Source organism: Passer domesticus, unplaced genomic scaffold, assembly GCF_036417665.1.
Source record: "Passer domesticus isolate bPasDom1 unplaced genomic scaffold, bPasDom1.hap1 HAP1_SCAFFOLD_37, whole genome shotgun sequence".
Lineage (NCBI taxonomy): Eukaryota > Metazoa > Chordata > Aves > Passeriformes > Passeridae > Passer > Passer domesticus.
This window is the reverse complement of record NW_026990149.1, coordinates 3,357,437-3,370,048: the sequence shown is the minus strand read 5'-3', so window position 1 is coordinate 3,370,048 and position 12,612 is coordinate 3,357,437. Positions and strand designations below refer to the sequence as shown.

At 51.3% G+C, this 12,612-nt stretch overlaps 1 pseudogene; it reads left to right on the top strand.

Moving 5' to 3' along the window:
• LOC135292537 (zinc finger protein 850-like) overlaps window positions 1-12,612 on the top strand; it is a 337,224-nt pseudogene that overhangs the window by 276,930 nt on the left and 47,682 nt on the right.

Sequence of the window (12,612 nt, the reverse complement as noted above, 5' to 3'; positions counted from 1 at the left end):
TGATCCATCCCACTGCCTGCCATGGCCCAGGGCAGAGGGAGATCCCTGCAGGGAGGAGTCATTCCAGCTCCAGGTACCATAAAGGGCAGGAGGCATCCTCCCACTAAAGCAATGCCAGCATCAGAGCAGAGATGAAGACCTCAGCAAACACCTTTTCTCTCTGCTCCACCCCAACAGGAGGCAGCTGGGGCATGTCCCAGAGACAGCTCCAGATGTGCCCACCAAGCTCCCAGGGTCCTTACTTGATGGTCAGGATGGCAGGCGTAGGAGATCCAGCCACACTGAACCGGAATTCTTCCTCAAACCTCCCCAACACGGTGGCACTGAAGGAGATCTGGAGAGTCTGGCTCCCACCTGCTGCAATGATGCCCTCCTGAGGTGCCAACTTGAAGCCCAAGCCCACCTTTGTGGCTGAAGGGATGCAGCTGAAGGGAGCATCAAGAGCTCCTTGGTTGATCAGGTTCACCTGCAGCAGCAAGAAAGCAAAGTGGAAATCCATGTGGAATCTTCCCTTCTTGGGAGCTATTGTCTAAGGATGCAATGAACAGCCAGGAAAGGCAGAAGATGCTTTGTGCTGCTGAATGGCTGAAGTCAAAAGATACAAGAGGACAAGTTCTGCCTTTGGGTTTTCATGCAAAGCAGTGGCAACTGCACAGAACTGCACTCACCCTGGGCTTATCCCATGGACACAGAGCAGTGCACCTCTGGGCAGCATCACCCAGCTCATGGAGACCTGGCCCTGAGAGCAACGTGGGGTGATTGCAGCTGCCTAGTGAATCAGCACTGAGCTGCTGCTGCCCCAGCCTGCACAGCTCCAACAGCACCATCCACTCATTCACCTTTTCCCACACCATGAAAACAAGACATTGGTAATGAGGCATCAGCATCAAAAGGTAAAGACAGCACCATCTTTTGGTGAGAAAACTCAGGGTGTCTTTCTCTTCCCCAGCCAAGCTTTTGAAAGTGTCTGCCCTGATGTAGTGCCTCATTTTCTACCTCTTTTCAGTTGCTCTCTTGTGGTTTTTTTGCAAGCTTAGCATTATTGTGGGGGAAGCAAAGAGGAAGAAAAATCCTTTTCTTAATTCCCAGGACCACTTTTCTCTTTCCAGAGCCAGAGATGCACCAAGGCTGAAGTGTGGGACTGCCAGCAAGGGACAGAACTCCCAAGGCTTTCCTGGGACTTCCAGGAATGAGCAGGAGACCCTTGACTGGAAGCTGTTGGCAGTGGACTGAAGCTCAAAGGCAGCCAGTTGGTTCCAGCTGCTTCTGCAGAGCCCAGTCCAAAGGTGCCTTGTGTCTGGCACTGCCACAAAAGCCCCTGAACATGCAGCTTTTGCACCCAGTGCTGGTTTCACCTGCCAAGGGCTTGTTTTGCAGGAAGCCTCCCAGCTGATCCCTAAGGAAGGCTGCCCAAAAGCAGGGGCTGGGGCTTCATGAACAACAGACACACCTTTCTGACCCCCCAGATTGGACCAGCACATCAAATATTCCCTGCTCACAACTGCCCAGCTTGGCAGGAATTCCACAGCTCCACCAGGCTTGCTGCTGCCTCAGGAGCCATCAGCATCCATCCCCAGCCCTGCTGCTCACCTCACAGACATGGGGGGTGTTGACAAAAATGTCCCCAAGCTCCAGAGTGTCACAGCTGAGCTCAACCAAGGGTCCTTGGCCTTCCCCTCTGAGCTGCAGGGGCAGCCTGCTCTCACGGCCTGGGGAGAGATGTCCATTTCAGTACAAGCATTCCCTCTGTCACACTGTCTTTTCCAGGCTGCCTCAGCGCTAGTCCCTGACTCTGAGCTGGATGCACCCAGCTCCTGATGCTGCAGGAGAAGATATGGACCCTTCTCTTCCCTCAGCAGATATCCCTTGGGGCTGACTTCTAATTCCTAACCCATTCCTCAGGCTGGTTTCCAATGGGAGCCACCTGTTTGCTGAGTTTCAAACATCTCTGGGGTCCTGGAGTGGCAGGCCAAGGAGTCATGGGTAGAAATTGAAAGAAAGGAAATTTAGGTTAGATATTTGGGATGACATTTTTTCCTGTGAGGGTGGTGAGACACTGGAGCTGTTTCCACAGACTGAGAGCTGCAAGGTGACAGCTCCCACACAGGGAGAGAAGCAGCTGCTGGCCAAGGCTGCTCCTTCTACCAACAGCCTGGGCTCAGTGGGGCTCAGCCACCTCTGCTCTGGTGCTGTCTGGCCAGTGGGAGCTGAGCCAGGCTCAGGGAGCACATTTCTAACCCAGCTCCTGCCACCTGATGATGGATCCATGTCCAATGGAGCCATCCTGGAGGCCAGGGGCCTGCAGGGGCTTAGTGCTTGTTCACTAAAGCTGCTCTGCTCTGCAGCTCTCTGGCCTTTGAGGAAATGCTGGCAAAGGCATGGCATGAAAACCTCTCCCTGCACTGTCAGGGCTGTGCTGGGATCAGTAACCCAGACACAGCATTCTGAGCCCTGGCCTTGCACGGGACATTCCCTGGGAGCTGCAGGGCCACTGGGGATGTGCCAGCACTGCCCTGCTGGCCAGGGACTCTTCCCAGCACTGCCAGGGCAGCCCAGTGGGCTCAGGCTTGCACCATGGCTGCACTGAGGGGGAGAGAAGCAGGGCAAAGGAGCTGCACCTGAGATGCTGCAGTAAGCCACACTTCCATACTCCAGAGCTGCCAGGGGTTTGAAGGTCACCTGGATTTCGGCTGAACAATTCGGCCCAATTTCTCCCTCCTGCAACACAAAGAGACAGCAAAACATTTCTCTTTAACTTCACATTTCCTGTTTTCAACCACAGTCCTGTCAGCCTTTGTTTAGAGCATCAATGATGAGTGAACAACACAAGGAGCCCAAGGAAACCCTCCAAAGGCAGCTCAACACAGTGCTGGAAGCTCTCAATGCTCAGCTGATCAGCTCCCACTCTCCACAAGATTCCTACTGCTCTGACACAAGCTCTTGCTCACATCATGCTGCTGTCAGCTGCACTGGGATGCAACTGCCCCTGTGCACTGCTGCCTCTTGGCCTTAGATGGGCCATAGCAGTAACCAAGAAGAGAACATGAGCCCCTTCCTTGAAATACAAACATTAGTCAAGCTGTTTTGAAAGAAAGCAGAGGTTGGGATTATTCTGGGCTTTACTCCAAGAGGAGTAGGGATTTTGCATTGTGCAGACACCAGGCGTTCATCATCTCTCACAATGCCAGTGCTCAGAATCAGGGCTCTGGCTGATGGCAGCACGTGGCAGTTTGCTTGCAGAAACAGAAAAGGAAAAGGTTTTCTGTCCCTGTGTGCAGGAGAACTCAAAAGGCCCAGTGAAACCTTCCAGCCTTGTGTCCAGGCTCACAGATGACACTGGAAGGCAGACTCAGAAATAGTGCAAGGCGTGGTTACAGGAGGCCATTGGCATTTCTGGGATTAACCTTGGGCTGAGTTTGGCCTCCTTTTCCCAGCCAACCATTGCCAGCTTCAGGTCAGTGTGTGAGCTGGCAGTGCTGCAACAGCCTCTGCTGAGCCCCACGTGTGGGGGCAGCCCCTCCCTACAAGAACTGCTCCCTGTGACACTGCAAGGACACGCACGGAGTGCCCTGAGCTCCAGCCCTGGCAGCAGAGCTGGGCTTTGTCAGGCTCCCAGCCCTGCCTTGACCCTCCAGGGCAGAAATGCTTTTAGCACTTCAGCGTTTTCAGGTGAGCTCTGCAGCTGCACCACAAACTCCATGTCCTCCCTCCCAGCATGTGGGGCCAGCTGAGGATCTGCCAAGTGACCACAGCCAGGGTTGGAGTGGGTGGGAGGAGAAAGAGGGAGAGGAGGAGGAGGAGGAAGAGGAGGAAAATGAGGTTCTCAGCTATCACTTACCATTGGCTCAATGAAAAAAAAGTCATCAGAGAACATGGGGTCTGGGTGCACCTTTGCCATCTCCCCTGGGGCTCTCAGGAGGGCAGCACGATCCTCACAAGAGCCCTTCTCCTTCCCTGTTTCTTTCTCCTCCATTAATTTTTCCTGCTGCAGCTCTCTCTGTGACTGCCGAATAAGACACTGCCTGCAGCCAGAGGAGAGACAAAGCCAGCAGGTCGTTTAATGAGCCACAGATTTGCAGAGAGAAGTGGGAGTGCAGGAGAGCAAAGCACCTGGGGAGGAGCAGCAGTGTGACAGATGAGCAATGCCACGACTGACTCTCACCATTAACAGACCAATACCATGTTTATAGGTTAAGAAAAGGTTTTTTACCCCCTGAGTTGTTATCAAGGGACAGCCGGGGTTGGGGTATTTGGGAGGGTCGGCTTGTCACCATGGTGGCATCTGACCTCCAATCAAGATTGGAGGAAGTAAACTCCACCACAGGACAGCGAAGAAGGGGTCGATGGTCAGAATTTTGGGAGAGGCTAAAGGGTTAAAAGGCAAAACCTCCATTGTGTGGGCGAGCACAGGGTGGGGCAAATCCTTTGCTCCCAGAGCTGTAACATCTTCTCTATCCAGTCTCCGGTTGTATTTTTGATAAGGTTTAATCAACCTTTCTAAACTTAGGAAAAGTGAGTGGCTGTTTGTCACAAGCAGCCGCTCCCCAGCAAGGGCTGACCCCAAGCCCTGGGGGTCCCAGAGGGATCACAGGATAACTTGCTGCTCACTGGCGCAGCAGGTAGTTTTACTCCACACCTGCAGGCTCAGGAGGGCTTTCCAAAGCCAGAATCCCTCAAGGGAACCTCCTGGCTCAAAGCCTCTGCCAAAACTGAGGGACAATCCACCAGCCACTTCAAGTGGCTTTTCCTCCCACTGAGCTGCTGGGGGAGGCAGATAAAGATTATGGAGCAGGACTTCCCTGGGGAGGGGAGACAGAGCTGGGTTGCAGCTCCATGTTACCAGCACTGTGAAAAATGCCTATTATATTATTGGCTTTTTGCAAATATTAAACTGATTACTATATGTGTGATGTTGGAAAGTGATGTTGTATTAATCCTTTTTTACAGTGCTGTACTAATCGTTTTAAGTAGTGTGGTGCATATAGTTTTAGGCTACAGAAACTATGTGGTGTAAGATCCTTTTTCTAACTAGTTCAAGGAGAGATAAGAGCAACAAGACACCCAAAATCCCAAGAGAAGAATTATTGCCTCCTCACTGGGGAGAACCAGACATCAAGGGACCAAGATGACTGATGTACAAGATGAGGGAAGAAGTTGACAATAAACAGAAAACACCCTTTGTTTGAAAAGAATGTTTGCATCATGTATGAGATAGATGAATATGCAACAAGCTATTGCTTTTAAGGGTTAATCCTTTGTTAGCAAAACTTGTTCTGTGGCAGAGCAGAGCACCCAGATGTCTGTAATTCTTTGCTTTTTTATTGTCCCTTTATTGTCCTAACTCTGACTGTCCAAATTGTTACTACTCTAATTTTTATTACTATCTTTATAACTATTTCATTACTATTAAACATTTAAAAAAATTAAGACAAGTGATTGCTGTTTTTCACAAACATCACTTTGTTTCGTTCGTTTTGGACCTGCCCTGTTCCCTACTCTGTCTTTCACAAGAGCATCCCAGAGCACTTCCAAAGGAAATTGATGAATTCAGGCACCAAATCCCTTCAGTGACATTCAAGGTTCTATATGCATGAAAACAGAGGCTCTGAGAGGGGAAGGGACTTTGTTGTGGAGGAGGGAGACAGCAAACTCTTAGAGAGATCTTTTCATCATCCAGAGCTTTTTGGCTCCCATCCCAGTGCATGGTTCTAGAATGTCCTGAGAGGGAAAGGATCCTGCGCGATCTCTTCTCCTCAAAAAGTCCTCTCTGCTCTGAGACCTCAAAAGCTGCTCTGACAGCAGGACAGTGGCCTTGGAGCTACAACCATGCCTAAGACTGGAAGGAAGGAAGAGCAAAATGTCCTGGTGGCAGTCTAGGACACAAACTGGCACAAAACCAGATGCAATTACAAAAGAAACCCCCCCAAAACCAAAACCAGGTTGAAGTTTACTTTGGGGAAACCTAGCTGCTTCTCAGGGGAAAGTGGATCCCCTGGGGTCCAGGCTGAGGCAGGAAAGTGGGAAAAAATGGAAATAAACAGCCCAGGGAAGTAGCCAGAGAAGGTCCTGGCATTTCTTTTGAACACCCAGAGCTTGTATGGAAGTCAGACACTGAGCAAGGAGATCGAGAACAGTGCAAAACCAAGAAGACCAGGACACTAAAGGACCCTCTCACCAGCCATTCAGGTGGGCAAGGGTTGATCTCCTGGGCCTTTGCAGGCAATTTAAAATGGCTCTGGGGAGTGTAAGTGATCTGGCCCACAGCAAACAGAGGCTTGCCATGGCACTTTTGGCCCAGCACTTTTGGCACAGCATTTTTCAGTTTTTGCGAGGCACTTGGCACAAACAGGCTGAGCAGAAAGGGTGCAGCCACCCATCCTCCTTGTGTAGTGGGTTGGGTCTTTTTGCTGGTTGTGAGGTGCTTGCCTTTTTTTTTTCTTCTTTCTTTCTTCCTTCTGCTTTCCCCCCCACCTCCCCAGCTATGGTTTACAAATGATGAAAAGCCATTGCTGCTGCTGCTGCTGCCAGCAGGAGTGTAGGAACTCAAAGAGAACCCCCCAGGAAGGACGCAGCTGTCCAGGCCCCTGGCTGCAGGGAGGGTCTGAGCCTGGTGTTAATATCAGAGGACAGGGCAAAAGGAAGAAGTGGAAAGGCTGAGGAGCCTTAGGGAGAGTGAAACAGAAAGAAACTGTTGTGGAGTTACACCTGTCCAACCCTGAGAGAAGCTCAGCAGGAGTCACAGGAGCCCTGCCCTTCTTGGGATCAGGCAGAAGGAGGAGACCTAGGAGACACTGGGGAATGGAAGTGGGCCTCTACTGGGCAGGTAATAAATCCCATCCTGACCCCCATCACCTACCCAGGTGCCCTGACAGGACAGGTATGAGGCCCGGGCTCCAGAGGCTCAGGCAGATGACACTAAAGAAAAAAATTCAGTCTGGAGAGTCTCCCAGTTGCACTTGGTCTGTCAGACAGAGCACAGCCTCAAGTACTGAGAAGAAAAGAAGGGTAGTGGCAGTAGGTGACTCCCTTCTAAGGGGAGCTGAGGGCCCTGTCTATTGACTGGATCCATTCCACAGGGCAGTCTGCTGCCTCCCTGCCTCCAGGCACTGGATATCACCAGGAAATTCCCTAATGGCTAAATTAACTTCATCTGTTCACCTTCATCTCTCTGGGCTACAGTCACGGGGAAATAATAGAGGTCTCAATATTTGGTGAAACGAGGAGGGGCATCAACAAAACTTCCACTCTGGCCTTCTGGAGGGCAGATTCGGCCTGTTGAAGAGGCTGATTTGGAGAGTACCCTGGGAAACAGCCCTTAAAGGGCTCCACGAAGGATGGACATGCTTCAAGAAAGAAGTCTGGAAGGCACAGGAACAGACTGCCCCTGTGTGCTGAAAGACAAGCTGACAGGGAAGACAACCAGCCCATATGGGCAAGGAGCCTTTGAAGGAACTAAGGGAAAACAACAGGGTGTATCACCTTTGGAAAGAGGGTGAACTGTTTAAGGATGTGGCCAGGTCATGTAGGAAGAAGATGAGAGAGGCAAAAGGCCAATCAGAACCTGAGGAAATACAGTCATCACAATCAACCTTTCCTTCCCAAAATGCCATCCGTGCTTGGAGTATAAATGGCACTGGAATGCTGAGTGCTGAGCTCCCAAAGCCCAGGGACACACACCCTGGTGCCAGGGATGGTTTACTTGGCCTAAACCATTCAAAAGCACCAACACCCCCCTGAGGCCACACGTTCCTTTCAGTCTTGGGCCATGTATCTCACTGAAATGCATCTTTCAAACCAACCTCCTCTTCTCTTCATCCTCTTCTTCCTCACTAGGAAAAGCCTTCCACTGGAAGTGGGCTGTGATGTTACTCCTGTTTTGGATGAACACAGTTCTGTGGCTTGACTTGGTGATCAAAGTCTTGTCCATCTCCACAGAACTCGTGCTCAACCCAATGTTGACATCCACAGCTTCTCCTTTGAGGTGTGTTTGGATTCTCTCTTCACCTGGAACAAAGTAAAGGGGAGTCTTTGCTCAGCTCACTGGCTGATGGAAGCACAAGGAACACAGCAAACCACAGGTCACAGAGGAAAGTGTCCCAGTTTTTAGCTGAATGAGCAGTTCTGTGGATCAGTCCATGGATCACATCCTGACAGCTCTGGGTGTAGAGCGTGGGGATGTCCTGGGCAGCTCCTTCAACACCTTATTTCTGAGTGTGTTTGTAGAGCTGTGGCCCCAGGGTGACAGTGTGTACAGTGGGGTTGGTCCATGTGCTCTGGTGACCCACTCAGATCACCGGGATTTCTGCACCAAAGTCCTTCAGGTGACGCTGAGGAGCCCTGCTCAGTCCTGCCTTGCCCAGGCTCTCCCCGGGCATCCCACCAGACTTCTGTCTCTCCTGATCCCTTGCAGCCCTTGCTGCTGAGCAGCAAATATGCCTGGCGGCAGGTGGGCAGCAAAAGGAGGCCCAGAGGAACAAGTGAAGTGACAGCCCACAGCAGGAGGGGACCCAGGTGAGGAAACACAACCAGCCTGGCTCTGCAATAGGACAAACCACTACAAAATGAACACCAGGAAAATCAGCATCAGTATCATCATCATCATCTGTCCTGTGGCAGAGAGAATAGGGACAGGCGGTCGGAAGATTTCGGGCTGTCACGGAAACCTGATAGGGCCTCCCTCACCTGACTCCCAGAGATAAGGATAGCCGCAGGACAAGAGGCCAAGAATGTTGTAATCCCCCCAAGAATGTTGTAACTAACATGGCCTCCAGTCCCCTTACTAACCATATAAGGTAAAAGTCAGACCCCGAAGGTAGGGGAAGGACCAAGGGTATATATACCGAGGAGAAAACCAATAAAGGGCCTTTGGACCGTCTATCACATTGATGTCTGCGTGTCCTTAGCCCGAGCGGCCAAAAGCATTGGGCCGTCGTGCTGCGTTTCCTTGGAACCAGGTCGTTACGCCTTGCCTGCAAGGCAACACTGTCCAAACCCACAGCCACATCAGCCTTGAAATATTTTATATTGTTCTGTCCAAAACCAAGAGCAGCATTTCCAATTTAATAAAAAGGGGACAAAGGAAAGATTACTAAGTACAGAGCAGTTTCTGCAGGAAGACTCAATGGGGTTCCTCAGCCTAGAAATCAAATGGGAGATAGATGTGAGAGGTTTCCTACAGCATGAACAGCCTGGGAAATGGGGACAGGAAAAATTTGTTTTGATTTGTCACAAAAAAGGAACTTGAGGCCTTGAAAATGTTGTTAAACAGTAACTACATATATGTGTAAGGGCCACATAGAAAAGGGTCTGTGACAAGCCAGTGCAGAAGCAGCATATGGGACAGAGGTGTGCTAGAAATCCATTGCATTGCAGAGAATCTGATGGAGAGCTCACCTACAGCACTACCCAGGAATAAAAGAAACCTTCACCCAGGCACTGCCACATGGCAGTGGAGAATCAGGGATCCTCCTTCCTCCACTCAGCAACTCCCAGCAAAACAGGAGTCCAAAATCTTAGCCTGTTAGAGGGGATGCACTTTCTCAAGCCCCCAAACAGCAAGGAGTTCTCCGTTTGCTTTGGGGTGAAGCTGAGCAGGGGAGGCACCTCTGGAGGGAATGGAGGGGATGGGACAGCAGGGAGCCGTGGTGCAGAGCTGTCCTGTGGCTGGGCAGGCCCAGCACTCACCTGTGCTGCAGCACACTGCCAGGCACCCGCAATGGTCACCGGCCGTCAGCGCATGGAATCCCACTGTCACCTGCACGGTGTCACCAGCGCCCAGAGCTCCTGCGGCCGGAGCCACGGAGAAAGGACTGCAACACAAAGAGAGCCATCAGGGCTGGCCACAGCTGGCCAGCAGATTCCTTCTGCACTGCAGCTCACTGCAGCTCCCTTGGGCAAGCAGGGAGCAAACCAAGCACAGCCAGCAGAAGACAGCCAGGACAGACAGCATCAGAAACAGCCACGGAGCCACTGCTGAGCAGATCCAGCCCTCACAACATCCTGTGAGCAAAATGGCCTCAGCTCCCCACACTCTGCATCCAGCTCTCTGCAGTGACACTCAGGGCTCCCACTGCCAGCAATCCCATCAGAGAATGCTTTCTGAAGAGCACAGAGAGGCTTCAGAGCTATCTGCAGGCACAACTGGACACTGTCTGCCTCAGGAATTTCTCTTTTCCTGCTGCCTATAAACCTCATCTCAGGAGATGCAAATGTTAGGGCACTCCCTGTCCTGGGAGATTACAGCCTAGGAATCACACAGGGAGAAGGAACTTTCCGCTGAAGACCAAGGAATAGTTGAATTTGCAGTGTGGTTCTTTGGTTTACTATACCTTGAAAACATCCTGATTTAGCCTAGAAAGGGCACATTTGATCAGCATTTCAATGAAAGCTGCTCTAAGATAGAAGAGCTGTGAAGGAGACATCCCTGACACTCTAATAACCAAATGAAAACCACTGCCAAGAGATGGGGCTGACAGGCTACATTTTGGCCTTTTCTCTGTGAATTGTGAGCTGTTCCTTAAGACACTTCTCATCCTCTCAGATCTGTGCTTTCCATTAATCACTACTGCACCCAACAGGCAGAAAAGTTAAAGTATGGAGAGGGTTTGAATAGGTTGTTTCCTTCTGCTTTTTAACTAGGTCCATTTGTATGATCTTTTGGCAAACATTTAACGCAAACCAAAACAAAAAAACAGCAGAAACACAGCAACTTCAGAGTATTCAAAAAGAAATCTCAATGAAAGGGGGCACAACCTTACTCAAGAGTTTTAAATCATCTGGTATGAAATTTTAAACTGGCTTTCAAAAGGTCATCATGGAACACAAGAGGTGACTGATGCCCTCAGCTGACAAGGGAAAGCAGATCAGCTGCAGGAACAGGAGCTGCACTGGCTGCCTGCAGCACAGCTCATGTTGGGCATCTGATGCAGGGACCCCTGCAAAGCCACGTGCCTGTGGCCTCCCAGAGAATGGCTCTGTTTGGCTGACAGTGATGAGAAAGCATTTCAGGAGCTGCTTGTGCAAGCCAGCTGCCAACATGTTCCAGCAGCCTCCAGGAAAGCTGGGACAGAGAAAGCTCAAAGGCTGCATCCTGCTAAGAACACTGAAGGCAAGAGCAGCTGCCATCCATCCTGCTCCCTTCCAGCCAGGGCTGCAGGGCAGCAGCTCTGATGCTCTGCTTCCTTTTGCTGCCTTTTCCCAACTCTGCTATCACCCAGAGGTGATATCCTTTGCACAAGAACAGATGGGCTGCCTCACCTCTGGGTGCTCAGCTGGAAACGAGTTTCCAGGTTCCCAGTGTTGCGGAGCAGCAGAGTCTTCTGGGTGCTGCTCTTGACTGGACACCTGGAGAAGTCCAGCTGCTCAGGGAAATCCAGGACAGCTCGGGCAGCAATGGCCCGAATTGGCACCACGATCCTTTCACTGGTAGTCATGCAGATGAGCTGGTGGGAATAATCCTGCAGGAAAAGAAAATGCCTCAGCACAGGGCATTTAGTGCCATCCCCACGGCAGGATGAAAAAAAATGGACTCCCTTCAAGGGCATCAATTTAGCTATTCCACCCCAAAATAAACACTAAGCTCTACTAATATGCCACATTTTAAAGGCACCAGGGCACTTTGCAAAACCTGTTTCTGTGGCATTAAGATCTTGGGTCACTTGGTTCATACAAAGAACTGCCCTAGGCCACCATAATATTTACTCTACATTTTAATGATGTTAAAGAATTCCTACGTTCCTTCTAAGGAACATGGAGCTAGGGAACACAGGACATTCCTCTTTAGGTTTCTATATTCCCACTGTCTGAGAATAGGACAAAGTGTTCAACTGACTCGAAGCAGCAAAAGGAAGATGAGAAAGCAGCTGGACCCAAAGAGCTCCTGAACCTCTGGCCTGGTGCAGAAACATCAGCTGCCTCAGAACTCCCCTCCAACTTTGCCTCTCCAAGCAAGTCAGGAGAAGAACAGTGCTAAGAGGCAGCAGGATGCTGCTGGAAAGAGCCTCTCTTGGCTTCCCTGCAAGGCTTCCTCCCTTCCATGCCACGGCCTAAACCCTTCTGGATGAACAAGCCTGCAGATGCCAGCACTGAGATCAGACTTGCCAGGGCCTCAGCACTGCTGTTCAAACCTCCAGGCAAAAGCACCTTTGGCATGCAATGGGTGCCAGCTGACAGAGCAAGCACAGGCACAGGCATGAAGACAGAGGCACAGCAGTGTCACTGCCACGGGCTCTGGGCTCACAGCTCTGCCTGCAGCTTGCACCTGCCCTACACCAGCTCCTGCAGGCAGCTGTCCAAGTCCCTGCAGCTCAGCAACCTCCTGCTGGCCAAGGGCACCCAGAGCCCAGGGTGCCTGTGCCAGGCCGGGCTCACGGGCACAGCACATCCTCTGCCCTGGCCCTGCAGCTGCACCATGCTCACTTGTGCTCTGGCACAGCACAGCTGCAAGGCTGCAGAGCAGAGGCTGGGAAAAAGCACCGTCCTTGCTCCAGCCCAGGGGGAGGCAGGGAAGCTCTTGCCAGGCAGGAAGGAGGAAGCTCTCAGACCTCTTTGTTCCTCTAGTGTTTGCCATCATCATGAAACCCCTTCCACTGTACCTAGAGATGGCCCAACATC